Raw genomic sequence first — 15265 nt, forward strand, 5'->3', positions numbered from 1 at the left:
CATTATGGCTGGTGATCAAGAATAGCAATAGTAGCATCTAACTATCAGATATTTTCAGAATAAGACAGTTGCTGCTGACTATCACCGTAAATGTCAGTACAGTGTTACTTGATTGTGTTTGTCTTAATTTTGAAAGGAAATTTGAGATCTCAACTAATTCAATTTTGGAGTTAAATTTCTGCAGGAAGATGGAAATATTACAACTGCAACATATTTTTATATCTCACTTATGTAAAGCAACAAGAGTTTATGATTTAATATATGAGATAAGATGTAGAATATCCCTTGTACGTCAAAGGTCTTCTGCACAAATTACCACAAACAAAACGTTAGATGTTAGCAGGTGTTAGGGGCCTGTAGATGTTAGGGACATAACTTCAGTTGTGTGCACCTTAGCGTCATCAAGTGTTTTGACCTTCAGTCAATGATACAGGCTAGAACTTGAGGGTATTCTCTGAAATTCTGATTATATTTATATACATTTCAAAGTTGGAGGACCTTAAAATATGTTGGGAAAGGGACTTTGATCGTATGATCAGAAGATAACTGTAAAAAAACTTCTTTGTGTCATGGTATTGTCATAGTTAAACAGAGTATTTTGGACTGATTACCGCCATCTACTGAGTTGGTGAACCGTTCCTAGAGGTACTGCAATACAAGGTCGATCAAGTGGATTCAAGATTCAAGAGTTTATTGTCAAATGCACAACAATTACATTAAACGATGCTGGCAATGAAATGCATTAGGTCACGACTCCTCTTATAGCAATGCTCCGAATATTACAAGCAAAAAAATATTGAATAAAATAATATAAAATAGAATATCAAAAATTTTAAATAGAAAATAAAATATATATATATATCTAAATATATATATATAGATACACCTAAAGAAAAAAAACAATACTGCAATTATGTGCAATAGTGCAAATATGCTGAGGTGCTGGTTTAGTGGAGTTATTGCAGATTGGAGTAGTTTAAAAGTCTTATGACCTGGGGGATGAAACTGTCTCTGAGCCTGGTGGTGCGGGCCACGATGCTGCGGTACAATCGGCCAGACGGCAGCAGGCAAAACAGTTTATGGCTGGGGTGATAGAGGTCTGTGAGTAATCCTGTTGGCCTTCTTCCTGCATGTGGTGTAGAGGTCCTCCATGGATGGTAGCTCCGTCCTGGTGATGTGTTGAGCAGACTTCACCACCCTCTGTAAAGCCTTACGGTTCAGGGTGGTGCAGCTGCCATACCAGGCGGTGATGCAGCCAGTCAGGATACTCTATGGTGCACCTGTAGAAATTGCAGAGAATCCTGTGGCATCCGTATTGAAACCTCCGCAGCCTGCGGAGGAAGAGCCGCTGTCTGGCCGTCTTCCTGATGGAGTCTGTGTGGTGGGTCAGGTCTGGTCATCACTGATGTGGACCCAAGGAACCTGAAGCTGCTGACTCGCTCCACCGTAGTCGGTAAAGGCGCAGCGTGTACGTGTATTGTCTGAGAAACAAAATGGATATAATAGTTCAATGAATGATTACCTTTTTGTCTGCCTACCAATAACTATGTTACAGTCAAAGTTGGGGGTGGCTTATTGTTACATCAAGAGTTCCCTTTGATCATGGTGACATCATAGTCCTTTAACCCCCTTTGTTTGAATTTCAAACCTCCTTTGCTTCAATTCTTTCTTGCTTGCTTCAATTCCTTTAACCCCTTTAGCCAAATCATTTAACTTCTTTGCTTCAATTCCTTTAAACTCTTTGCTTCAATTCCTTTAAACTCCCTTGCTTCTTTTTCCCTTCCTATTATTTAAAGGGCTCTTTATCTCAGAAAATTAACTAGTGAAGAGTCAGTCTGCACTAACCAGCGAATTGGTAGAACAAAGAAGATGAGATTTTCATGAGAATTTGGAAAACACATCTTGAACAGCGAAAATAACATTAAGAAACAAACAACAGTCGCAATGGAAGATCACTCAGAGTGAAACAAATGGATATAGAGGAAGAGACTGTCGCCCATTACTTGATTCCTTTTACGAAGATCAGTGCAGAGCAGTGGGAGCTGTTGAAGTCATGCAAACCGGATGAAGCTACAACATTTATGTTGGCAGATCTTCTGCTGAAGTTAATGGCGACGTTTCAAATGCCATTGCAAAAAGCGATGTCCCCTTGCACCCATGTCTGAGAAAAGTTACGGTCCATTCTGGGCGACACTCTCAACGCAGTCTTTCACCAGGCACAACAAAGTCTCTGAGTTTGGATAAGCTCACAGACTTGGTTGTAAGGAGGTGACAGAGACTGTCAACTCCCACCCTTGTCTGCAAGCTCCACCTGTGTGAGCTCTGAAAGCCCTATACCAACCCGCCTCATTAACCCTTCAAAATCCAGAAGATGATCTGTTATGCCTGCGAGGCGTTAAAGGAAGATGCAGAAATCGAACTCTTGCTTTCGAGTGTCAATCGCATGACCAGAAGTCAGGCCAATTCCTCAGGGAACAGGGCCTTCATATGATCCCATTCGGATGTATGGACCTCTTCAAGCTCCCCCTCTTCAGGAGTCAGCTACAAGTCAGGTAGTTCCTCAGAGGGAGGTTCCAACAACTTAAACAGTATGGACAGTGGGAAGATGCTTGTCCAGGAAGCAATCAACAATAGTTTGACTGACTCACAGACTTCTTTATTAAGGTTCCATGACAGCTCTTTCTCAATTCATCGTTTCTCCAGAGATTGATATGGCTTTAGATGAAATTATTGAGTCAATCAATAAGGGAAAGCAAAAATGGAAAGGAATCTCCAGAGCCAAACCTCTCTCAATCAGTAAAGAGGTGGGCGATCAATAGTCTTTTCATAAAGACTTTTGCCACAGCAAGGGGCAGCTTCAAATACTGACAGGAAATTAGCGAAAAATTCAAGGAGAGACCAAAGTCAATAGGAGGCTGGCGATACACTCATTGATGAAAAAAAGCTAATATTGGCGCTATTGCTTCTGGAGAAAGGAGAAGCCCGGGAGGTGGAAATGAAAGTTCTGCATTCCAAACACTGAAGAAGCTTCCATCTGAAAAGGTTCTTGTATTCACAGAACAGCTTTCCAGATCTCATCTGTGCGTGCATCACACCTGGAAGGAATTCAGACATTAGTTCAGGTCCAGCGAAAAAGGTGGCTGTTCTATGGCACACAGGGAGCATATATGCAGAAATTCAGACCAGGGTGTTTTGTTTTCTGTCCTTGATAAGCTGGTGGCTGAACAACCAAGTTAACCGCCACACAAAAAGGGTGTCAGAGGCTTTTATGGCCATCGACTCACTGGAAACAAACAAGCAGTCATCATCATTAGAGGTCAACAGCATTGAGGAGAAAGGATCAAAGCAGACTTCATCATCAGAGGTCAGCAGCAGTGAGGGGAAAAGATCGAAGCAGTCATCATCATCAGAGGTAAGCAGCGGAGGGAAGAAAAGACAGAAGAAGTCAACACCAGCAGTGTTCAGCAGCAGTGAGGGGAAAAGATCGAAGCAGACTTCATCATCAGACGTCAGCAGCAGTGGGAATAAAGATCAGAAACAGTCAACACCAGCGGTAGTCAGCAGCATTGAGGAAAAGATCAAGCAGTCATCTCATCAGAGGTCAGCAGCGGAGGAAGAAAGATCTGAGCAGTCATACGTCATCAGAGTCCAACAGCATTGAGAGAAAACATCGAAGCAGTCAACACCAGCAGTGGTCAGCAGCATTGAGAGAAAAGATCGAAGCAGTCATCATCATCAGAGGTCAGCAAAGATCAGGAGAACTCAACATCATCAGACGAGGAACTCAGGGAGGAGGTGCAAAGATGCTGGCAGCAAACAGATATAAAATGTGTCAGCGTTCTCTTGGACCAGCTCATATCACAAATCTATAATAAGGCAAGGTGACCAGGACTGATGTCGACATAACAGACACAAGTCATCATCTGCTGGAGAGAATATGGGCCGAGGTCAAAAGACATTGACTCGCTTTCATCCCCAAAACAATCTTTGAAGGGTCATTTCAGGAGTTGACCTTAAGTGGCACTTGTCAAGAGATGCTAATGGTTTCCTTTCTTTTAAGAGATCCAGAGACTTGAGATATCAATTTGCTCACTCTTTGAAAAGACGCCTGTGCAAAAGCTGGCTTCTTCTCCTCTTTCAAGTAGAGTTCTCTTCCTTCTTCCGGAGATAAAAGGTGGATGATGTTATTTTCCATTAAGCTGCTTTCAAATTTAAATATTTTCTGAACAGTAACGGTGCACCAACACAGTAGATGCACCTAAAAGTTATTTATCATGCTGTGACATTACTGTACTGGTACAACCACTAAGCCCTAACCCCTAACCTTCATTATTTGACTGAGTAAGGGTTTTGATTTTCTTTTTTCTCTCTCCTAATCACATTCTGCAAGAAATGAAGGGGCAAAGCATTTTCTTTTATTATCAATATTCTTCGATTATAATTACCTTTTACTGAGTCTAAAGTTTTGTGATGGAGTTTTTCTCCAGGTGCTCTGGTATCCCCACATTATAATGAATAAAATGTATGAAATGGAATTATTTGCTCTCTTATTGTGGCTTTTCTCAAATTGCTCGGTTCCCTCCCATATTTAAAACAATTATTAAAAGATTCAAAATCAAATAATTTGTTCTCAGGATTTATTCCACTGAGACTGAAGTTTTGCTGTTTTACAAGCTGAAAATTCACTGTTTCACAGGTGCAGTTTAGTTCTTCCTTTAATTCATCAGCCATCAGCACCTTCCTGAACTTAAAAGCTCAACAAGCAGTATAAGGGCAGAGTAGAGTGACCTCATTATGGCTGGTGATCAGAAAAATAGCAATAGTAAGCATCTAACTGTCAGATATTTTCAGAATAGGCGGTTGCTGCTGATATCACCGTAAATCGATACAGTGTTACTTGATTGTTGTCTTAATTTTGAAGGAAATTTGAGATCTCAACTAATTCAATTTTGGAGTTAAATTTCTGCAGGAAGATGGAAATATTACAACTGCAACATATTTTTTATATCTCACTTATGTAAAAGCAACAAGAGTTTATATGATTTAATATATAGGATAAGATGTAGAATATCCCTTATGCGTCTGAAGGGTCTTCTGCACAAATTACCACAAACAAAACATTAGATGTTAGCAGGTGTTAGGGGCCACCAGCGGATGTTAGGGACATAACTTCAGTTGTGCACCTTGGCGTCATCAAGTGTTTTGACCTTCTGATCAATGATACAGGCCGAACTTGAGGGTATTCTCTGAGTGATTATATTTATATACATTTCCAAAGTTGGAGGACCTTAAAATATGTTGGGAAAGGGACTTTGATCATGTGATCCCAGAAGATAACTGTAAAAAAACTGCTGTGTCATGGTATTGTCATAGATAAACAGAGTATTTTGGACTGATTACCGCCATCTACTGAGTTGAGTGAACGTTCCTAGAGGTACTGCAATACAAGGTGATCAAGTGGATTCAAGATTCAAGAGTTTATTGTCAAATGCACAACAATTACATTAAGCAGTAAGCTGTATTAAATCACGTGGGTCACAGGCTCTCTTATAGCAATGCTCGAATATTACAAGCAAAAAAATATTGGAATAAAATAATATAAAATAGAATATCAAAAATTTTAAATAGAAAATAAAATATATATATACTATCTAAATATATATATAGATACACCTAAAGAAAAAAACAATACACAATTATATTGCAATAGTGCAAATATGCTACGAAGGGTGCTGGTTTAGTGGAGTTATTGCAGATTGGAGTAGTTTAAAGTCTTATGACCTGGGGGATGAAACTGTCTCTGAGCCTGGTAGTGCGGGCCACGATGCTGCAGTACCGTCCGGCCAGACGGCAGCAGGCAAAACGGTTATGGCTGGGGTGATAGGGGTCTTGATAATCTGTTGGCCTTCTTCCCTACAGCTGGGTGTAGAGACCTCCATGGATGAGCAGCTCCGTCCTGTAGTGATGTGTTGGGCCAGACTTCACCACCCTCTGTAAAGCCCGCCACGGTTCAGGGTGGTGCAGCTGCCATACAAACGATGATGCAGCCAGAATCAGGATACTCTCTATGGTGCACCTGTAGAAATTGCAGAGTCTGGCATCCATGTTGAGCCTCCGCAGCCTGCGGAGGAAGAAGCTGCTTATCTGGCCGTCTTCTGATGGGTCTGTGTGGTGGGTCCAGGTCCAGGTCATCACTGATGTGAATTTAAGGAACCTGAAGCTGCTGACTCGCTCCACCGTAGTCGGTAGAGCGCAAGCGTGTCGTGTATTGTCTGAGAAACAAAATGGATATAATAGTTCAATGAATGATTACCTTTTTTGTCTGCCTACCAACTAACTATGTTACAGTCAAAGTTGAAAGTGTGGCTATTGTTACATCAGAGTTCCTTTGAGTCTGTAGTGACATCATGGTCTTTAACTTGCTTGTTTGAATTTCTTAAACCTCCTTTGCTTCAATTCCTTCAACCCCCTTTGCTTCAATTCTTTAACCCCCTTGCTTCCAAATCATTTTTAACCCCCTTTCTTCAATTCTTTAAACTCCTTTACTTCATTTCACTTTAAACTCCTTACTTCACCCTTCCTATTATTTAAAGAGGCTCTTTATCTCAGAAAAATTAACTAGTGAAAGTCAGTCTGCACTAACCAAATTAATTAGAACAAAGAAGATAAGAGATTTTCATGAGAATTTGGAAAACACATCTTGAACAGCGAAAATAACACATTGAAACAAACAACGATGCAATGGAGATCACTCAGAGTGAAACAAATGGATATAGAGGAAGAGACTGTCGCCCGTACTTGATTCCTTTTTACAGGAATCAGTGCAGAGCAGTGGGAGCTGTTGAAGTCATGCAAACCGGATGAAGCTACTTGTTTATGTTGCTTGAATCTTCTGCTGAAGTTAATGGCGACCGTTTCAAATGCCATTGCAAAGCGATGTCCCCTGCACACCCCATGTCTGAGGAAAGTTTCAGTCCATTCTAGGCCCTCTCAGCGACAGTGATCTTTCACCAGGCACAACAAAGTCTACGAGTTTGGATAAGCTCACAGACTTGGTTGTGAGGGGAGGAATGTGAAGACTGTCAACTCCACCTTGTCTGCAAGCTCCACACTATGTGAGCTCACAGGAAGCCTATACCAACCCGCCTCATTAACCCCGCTAAAGTCCAGAAGATGATCTGTTATGCCTGCGGGGAGCGTTAAAGGAAGATGCAAGCTCGAACTCTTGCTCGAGTGTCAATCGCGCAGGCAGTCAGGCCAATTCCTCAGAGGAACAGGGCCTTCATATGTGATCCCATTCGGATGTGTGAGACCTCTTCAAGCTCCCCCTCTTTAGAGTGCTACAAGTCAGGTAGTTCCTCAGAGGAGGTTCAACAACAAGCAGTATGGACAGTGAGAAGATGCTTTATCAGAAGCAATCAGCAATAGTTTGACTGACATCATAGACTTCTTTGATGAGTTCCATGACCAGCCTCTTTCTCAATTCATCGAAGAGATTGATATGGCTTTAGATGAAATTGTGGAGTCAATCAATAAGAGAGGAGGCTTAAAAATGGGGAAAGGAATCTCAGAGCCAAACCTCTCAATCAGTAGGAATGAGGACGATCAATAGTCTTTTCAGCAAAGACTTTTGCCACAACGAGAACCTTCAAATACCTTGGGGTATGAAAAATTCAAGGAGACCAAAGTCAATAGGAGGCTGTGATACACTCATTGATGGCTAATATTGACTATTGCTTCTGGAAGGAGAAGCCGGGAGGTGGAAATGAAAGTTCTGCATTCCAAACACTGAAAAGCTTCCATCTGAAAAGGTTCTTGTATTCACAGAACAGCTTTTAGATCTCATCTATCGTACATCACACCTGGAAGGAATTCAGACATTAGTTCAGGTCCAGCGAAAAAGGTGGCTGTTCCTATGGCACACAGGGGCATATATGCAGAAATTCAGACCAGGTGTTTGTTTTCTGTCCTTGATAAGCTGGTGGCTGAACAATCAAGTTAACCGCCACACAAAGGGTGTCAGAGGCTTTTATGGCCATCGACTCACTGGAAACAAACAAGCAGTCATCATCATTAGGAGTCAAGCAGCATTGAGGAGAAAGGATCAAGCAGACTTGTCATCAGAGGTCAGCAGTGAGGGGGAAAAGATCGAAGCAGTCATCATCCCATCAGAGGTAAGCGAGCGGAGGAAGAAAGACAGAAGAAGTCAACACCAGCAGTGTTCAGCAGCAGTGAGAAAGATCGAAGCAGACTTCATCATCAGGCGTCAGAAACGGAAGTGGGAATAAAAGATCGAAGCAGTCAACACCAGCAGTGGTCAGCAGCATTGAGGGAAAAGATGGAAGCAGTCATCATCATCAGAGGTCAGCAGCGGAGGAAGAAGATACAGGCAGTCATACGTCATCAGAGTCCAACAGCATTGAGGAGAAAACATGAAACAGTCAACACCAGCAGTGGTCAGCAGCATTGAGGAGAAAAGATCGAAGCAGTCATCATCATCAGAGGTCAGCAAAGATCAGAACTCAACATCATCAGACAGGAACTCCAGGAGGAGATTGCAGATGCACAAGCAAACAGATATAAAATGTATGTCAGCGTTCTCTTGGACCAGCTCATATCACAAATCCTATAATAAAACCACAAAGTATTGACCAGGACAGTGTCGACATAACAGACACAAATCATCATCTGCTGGAGAATATGGGCCGAGTCAAGACATTGACTCAACTTTCATCCCCAAAACAATCTTTGAAGAGGTCATTTCAAGGAGTTGTGTAAAAGTAGCCTTGTCAAAGAGATACTAATGGTTTCCTTTCTTTTAAAGATCCAGAACTTGAGATATCAATTTGCTCCTCTTTGGCTTGTATAATGCAAAAGCCTGGCTTCTTCTCTCTTTCAAACAGGTTCTCTTCCTTCTTCCGGAGATAAAAAAGGTGGATAATTATTATTTTCCGATAGCTTCACTTTCAAATTTAAATATTTTCTGAACAATGATAACGGTTGCACCAACTTTAGTAGATGCACCTAAAGTTATTTATCATGCTGTATGACGTGCTGTACTGGTACAACCCTAAGCCTAACCTAACCTTCATTGTTTGACTGATGAGGTTTTGATTTTCTTTCTCTCCTCCTAATCACCTGTTCTACGAAATGAAGAGGCAAGCATTTTCTTTTATTATTATCAACTGTGATTATAATTACCTTTTACTGAGTCTAAAAAGTTTTGCTTGATAGGTTTCTCCAGGTGCTCTGGTATCCCCACATTTATAATGAATAAAATGTATGAAATGGAATTATTTGCTCTCTTGTTGTGGCTTTTCTCCAGGTGCTCGGTTCCCTCCATATTTGTAAAACAATTATTAAAAGATTCAAAATCAAATAGTATTTGTTCTCAGGATTTATTCCACTGAGACTAAAGTTTGCTGTTTTTACAAGCTGAAAATTCACTGTTTCACAGGTGCAAGTTTAGTTTCTTCCTTTAATTCATCAGCCATCAGCACCTTCACCTGAACTTAGCTCCAACAAGCTGTATAAGGCAGAGTGGGGCTGACCTCATTATGGCTGGTGATCAAATAACAATAGTAAGCATCTAACTGTCAGATATTTTCAAAATAGACAGTTGCTGCTGACTATCACCGTGAATCGATACAGTGTTACTTGATTGTGTTTGTCTTAATTTTGAAGAAATTTGAGATCTCAACTAATTCAATTTTGGAGTTAAATTTCTTGGAAGATGGAAATATTACAACTGCAACATATTTTTATATCTCACTTATGTAAAAAGCAACAAGAGTTTATATGATTTAATATATAGGATAAGATGTAGAATATCCCTTGTGCGTCTGAAGGTCTTCTGCACAAATTACCACAAACAAAACATTAGATGTTAGCAGGTGTTAGGGGCCTGGCGGATGTTAGGGACATAACTGATTTGTGCACCTTACGCGTCATCAAGTGTTTTGACCTTCTGATCAATGATACAGGCCGAACTTGAGGTATTCTCTGAAAATTCTATGATTGCTGTTATACATTTCAAAGTTGGAGGACCTTAAAATATGTTGGGAAAGGGACTTTGATCATGTGATCCCAGAAGATAACTGTAAAACTGCTGTGTCCTTGGTATTGTCATAGATTAAGCAGAGTATTTTGGACTGATTACCGCCATCTACTGAGTTGGTGAACCGTTCCTAGAGGTACTGCAATACAGTCGATCAGAAGTGGATTCAAAAAGATTCAAGAGTTTATTGTCAAATGCACAACAATTACATTAAGCAGTCGCTGGCAATGAAATGCATGGGTCACAGGCTCTCTTATATAGTACTCCGAATATTACAAGCAAAAAAATATTGAATAAAATAATATAAAATAGAATATCAAAAATTTTAAAATAGAAAATAAAATATATATATATCTAAATATATATATATAGATACACACTAAAGAAAAAAACAATAGTGCAATTACTGTGCAATAGTTTAAATATGCTAAGGTGCTGGTTTAATTGGTGTGCAGATTGGAGGAGTCTAAAGTCTTATGACCTGGGGATGAAACTGTCTCTGAGCCTGGTGGTGCGAGACTCCCGGATGCTGCGCGGTACCGTCGGCCAGGCGGCAGCAGGTAAAACAGTTTATAGCTGGGAGTGATAGGGGTCTGTGATAATCCTGTTGGCCTTCTTCCTACACCGCTGGGTGAAGTCCTCCATGGATGGTAGCTCCGTCCTGGTGATGTGTTGGGCAGACTTCACACCCTCTGTAAGTCTTACAGTTCAGAGAGGCGGTGCAGCTACTACATGCAAGCAGTGATGCAGCCAGTCAGGATACTCTCTATGGTGCACCTGTAGAAATTGCAGAGAATCCTGGCATCATGTTGAGCCTCGCGGCCTGCGGAGTGGAAGAAGAGCCGCTGTCTGACGTCTTCCTGATGGAGTCTGTGTGGCATGGTGGGTCGGGATCATCGCGATGTGGACCCCAAAGAACCTGAAGCTGCTGACTAAGCTCCACCGTAGTCGATGGCCTTAGCGTGTCGTGTATTGTCTGAGAAACAAAATGGATATAATAGTTCAATGAATGATTACCTTTGTCTATACCAACTAACTATGTTACAGATCAAAGGATTGAGGGTGTGGCTTATTGTTACATCAGAGTTTCCTTTGATCTATTGGTACATCATAGTCCTTTAACCCCCTTTGTTTGAATTTCTTAAGAAGCTACTTCTTCAATTCCTTTAGCCTTTGCTTCAATTCTTTAACCCCACTTTGCTTCAATTCCTTCCATCCTTTGCTTTAGTTCCTTTAAACTCCCTTGCTTCTTTTTCCCTTCCTATTATTTAAGAGGCTCTTTATCTCAGAAAATTAACTAGTGAAGAGTCAGTCTGCTAACCAGCGAATTAGTAGAGACAAAGAGAAGATAAGAGATTTTTCTTGAGAATTTGGAAAACACATCTTGAACAATGAAAATAACACATTGAAACAAACAACAGTCATGAATGGAGATCACTCAGAGAGTGAAGCAAATGGATATAGAGGAAGAGACTGTCCATGCATTACTTGATTCCTTTTTGAAGATCAGTGCAGAGCAGTGGGAGCTGTTGAAGTCATGCAAACGGATGAAGCTACAACATTTATGTTGGCAGATCTTCTGCTATGAAGTTAATGGCGACCGTTTCAAATGCCATTTGCAAGCGATGTCCCCTTGCACCCATGTCTGAGGAAGAAGTTCGGTCCATTCTAGGCGACACTCTCAACGACAGTCTTTCACCAGGCACAACAAAGTCTGAGTTTGGATAAGCTCACTGAAGACTTGGTTGTAGAGAATGACAGCCTATCCCAGCTCCACCTTGTCTGCAAAGCTCCACCTGTGTGAGCTCTGAGAGCCTATGCCAACCCGCCTCATTAACCCGCTAAAGTCCAGAAGATGATCTGTTATGCCCTGCGAGGCGTTAAGGAAGATGCAAAAATCGAACTCTTGCTCGGTGTCAATCGCGCGGCCAGTCAGGCCAATTCCTCAGAGGAACAGGGCCTTCCTTAACAGTCCCATTCGGATGTAGGACCTCTTCAAGCTCCCCCCTCTTCAGGAGTCAGCTACAAGTCGAGTGTTCCTCAGGAGGTTCAACAACAAGCAGTATGGACAGTGGGAAGATGCTTGTCCAGGAAGCAATCAACAATAGTTTGACTGACATCACAGACTTCTGCTGATGAGTTCCATGACAGCCTCTTTCTCAATTCATCGTTTTCTCCAGAGGGTGATATGGCTTTAGATGAAATTATTGAGGTCAATCAATAAGGAAAACAAAAATGGAAAGGAATCTCCACAATGACCTATCAAATAGTAAAGGAATAGGGACCCGATCAATAGTCTTTTCATAAAGACTTTGCCCACAGCAGGGACGCTTCAAATACTGACAGGGTCATGAAAAATTCAAAGGAGGAGACCAAAGTCAATAGGAGCTGACGATACACTCATTGATGGCTAATATTGGCAGCTGTGCTTCTGGAGAAGGAGAAGCCGGGAGGTGGAAATGAAAGTTCTGCATTCCAAACACTGAAGAAGCTTCCATCTGAAAAGGTTCTTGTATTCACAGAACAACTTTCAGATCTCATCTATGCAGTACATCCACACCTGGAAGGGAATTCCAGACATTAGTTCAGGTCCAGCGAAAAAGGTGGCTGTTCCTATGGCACACAGGGGCATATATGCAGAAATTCAGACCAGGGTGTTTTGTTTTCATCCTTGATAGCTGGTGGCTGAACAACCAAGTTAACCGCACAAAAAAGAGGTGTCAGAGAAGGCTTTTATGGCCATCTGACTCACTGGAAACAAACAAGCAGTCATATCATTAGGAGTCCAACAGCATTGAGAAAGGATCAAAGCAGACTTCATCATCAGGGAGTCAGCAGCAGTGAGGGGAAAAAGATCGAAGCAGTCATCATCATCAGAGGTAAGCAGCGGAGGAAGAAAAAGACAGAAGAAGTCAACACCAGCAGTGTTCCCAGCAGCAGTAGAAAGATCAAGCAGACTTCATCATCAGACGTCAGCAGCAGTGGGAGTAAAGATCGGAAGCAGTCAACACCAGCGGTAGTCCAGCAGCATTGAGGAAAAGATCGAAGCAGTCATCATCATCAGAGGTGTAGCGGAGGAAGAAAGATCTGAGCAGTCATCGTCATCAGAGTCAACAGCATTGGGGAGAAAACATGAAGCAGTCCAACACCAGCAGTGGTCAGCAGCATTAGGAGAAAATTCGAAGCAGTCATCATCATCAGAGGTCAGCAGATCAGGAGAACTCAACATCATCAGACAGGAACTCAGGAGAGATTGCAAAGATGCTGGCAGCAAACAGATATAAAATGTATGTCAGCGTTCTCTTGGACCAGCTCATATCACAAATCTATAATAAGGCAAAGGTGACCAGGACTAGATGTCGACATAACAGACACAAGTCATCATCTGCTGGAAGAATATAGGCCGAGGTCAAAGACATTGACTCAACTTTCATCCCCAAAACAATCTTTGAAGAGGTCATTTTCAAGGAGTTGTGTAAAGTGGCCTTGTCAAGAGATGCTAATGGTTTCCTTTCTCTTTTTAAGTCCAGAACTTGAGATATCAATTTGCTCCTCTTTGAAAAGACGCCTGTGCAAAAAGCGGCTTCTTCTCCTCTTTCAGAGCAAGGTTCTCTTCCTTCTTCGGAGATAAAAGGTGGATGATGTTATTTTCATGCAACTTCACTTTCAAATTTAAATATTTTCTGAACAGTAACGGTGCACCCAACACAGTAGATGCCTAAAGGTTATTATCATGTGACATTGCACAACACTGGTACAACCCTAAACCTAACCTAACCTTCATTGTTTGAGTGATGAGGTTTTGATTTTCTTTTCTCTCTCCTAATCACCTGTTCACAGAAATGAAGGGGCAAAGCATTTTCTTTTATTATCAATATTCTTGATTATAATTACCTTTTACTTAGTCTAAAGTTTTGTGATAGGTTTTCTCAGGTGCTCTGGTATCCCCACATTTATAATGAATAAAATGAAATGGAATTATTTGCTCTCTTGTTGTGGCTTTTCTCCCAGGTGCTCCGGTTCCCTCCCATATTTAAAACAATTATTAAAGATTCAAAATCAAATAATTTGTTCTCAGGTTATTCCACTGAGACTGACTAAGTTTTGCTGTTTTACAAGCTGAAAATTCACTGTTTCACAGGTGCAAGTTTAGTTTCTTCCTTTAATTCATCAGCCATCAGCACCTTCACTGAACTTAGCTCAACAGCTGTATAAGGCAGAGTAGAGTGACCTCATTATGGCTGGTGATCAAATAGCAATAAGTAAGCATCTAACTGCTCAGATATTTTCAGAATAAGACAGTTGCTGCTGACTATCACCATCATCGATACAGTGTTATGATTGTGTTTGTCTTAATTTTGAAGGAAATTTGAGATCTCAATAATTCAATTTTGGAGTTAAATTTCTGCAGAGGAAGATGGAAATATTACAACTGCAACATATTTTTATATCTCACTTATGTAAAAAGCAACAAAGAGTTTATATGATTTAATATATAGGATAAGATGCTGAAATATCCTTGTACGTCTGAAGGTCTGCCAAATTACCACAAACAAAACATTAGATGTTAGCAGGTGTTAGGGGCCACCAGCGGATGTTAGGGACATAACTTCAGTTGTGCACCTTAGCGTCATCAAGTGTTTTGACCTTCTGATCAATGATACAGGCCAGAACAGGGGTATTCTCTGAAATTCTATGATTATATTTATATACATTTAAAAGTTGGAGGACTTAAAATATGTTGGAAAGGGACTTTGATCATGTGATCCCAGAAGATAACTGTAAAAAACTTCTTTGTGTCATGGTATTGTCATAGATTAAACAGAGTATTTTGGACTGATTACCGCCATCTACTGGTTGGTGAGCCGTTCTAAGGTACTGCAATACAAAGGTCGATCAAGTGGATTCAAGATTCAAAGTTTATTGTCAAATGCACAACAATTACATTAAGCAGTACGCTGGCAATAGAAATGCGTGGGTCACAGGCTCTCTTATAGCAATGCTCGAATATTACAAGCAAAAAAATATTGAATAAAATAATATAAAATAGAATATCAAAAATTTTAAATAGAAAATAAAATATATATATATATCTAAATATATATATATAGATACACCTAAAGAAAAAAAACAATACTGCAATTATGTGCAATAGTGCAAATATGCTGAGGTGCTGGTTTAGTGGAGTTATTGCAGATTGGAGTAGTT

This window comes from Hippoglossus stenolepis, chromosome 3 (genome assembly GCF_022539355.2).
Source record: "Hippoglossus stenolepis isolate QCI-W04-F060 chromosome 3, HSTE1.2, whole genome shotgun sequence".
Taxonomy (NCBI): Eukaryota; Metazoa; Chordata; class Actinopteri; order Pleuronectiformes; family Pleuronectidae; genus Hippoglossus; species Hippoglossus stenolepis.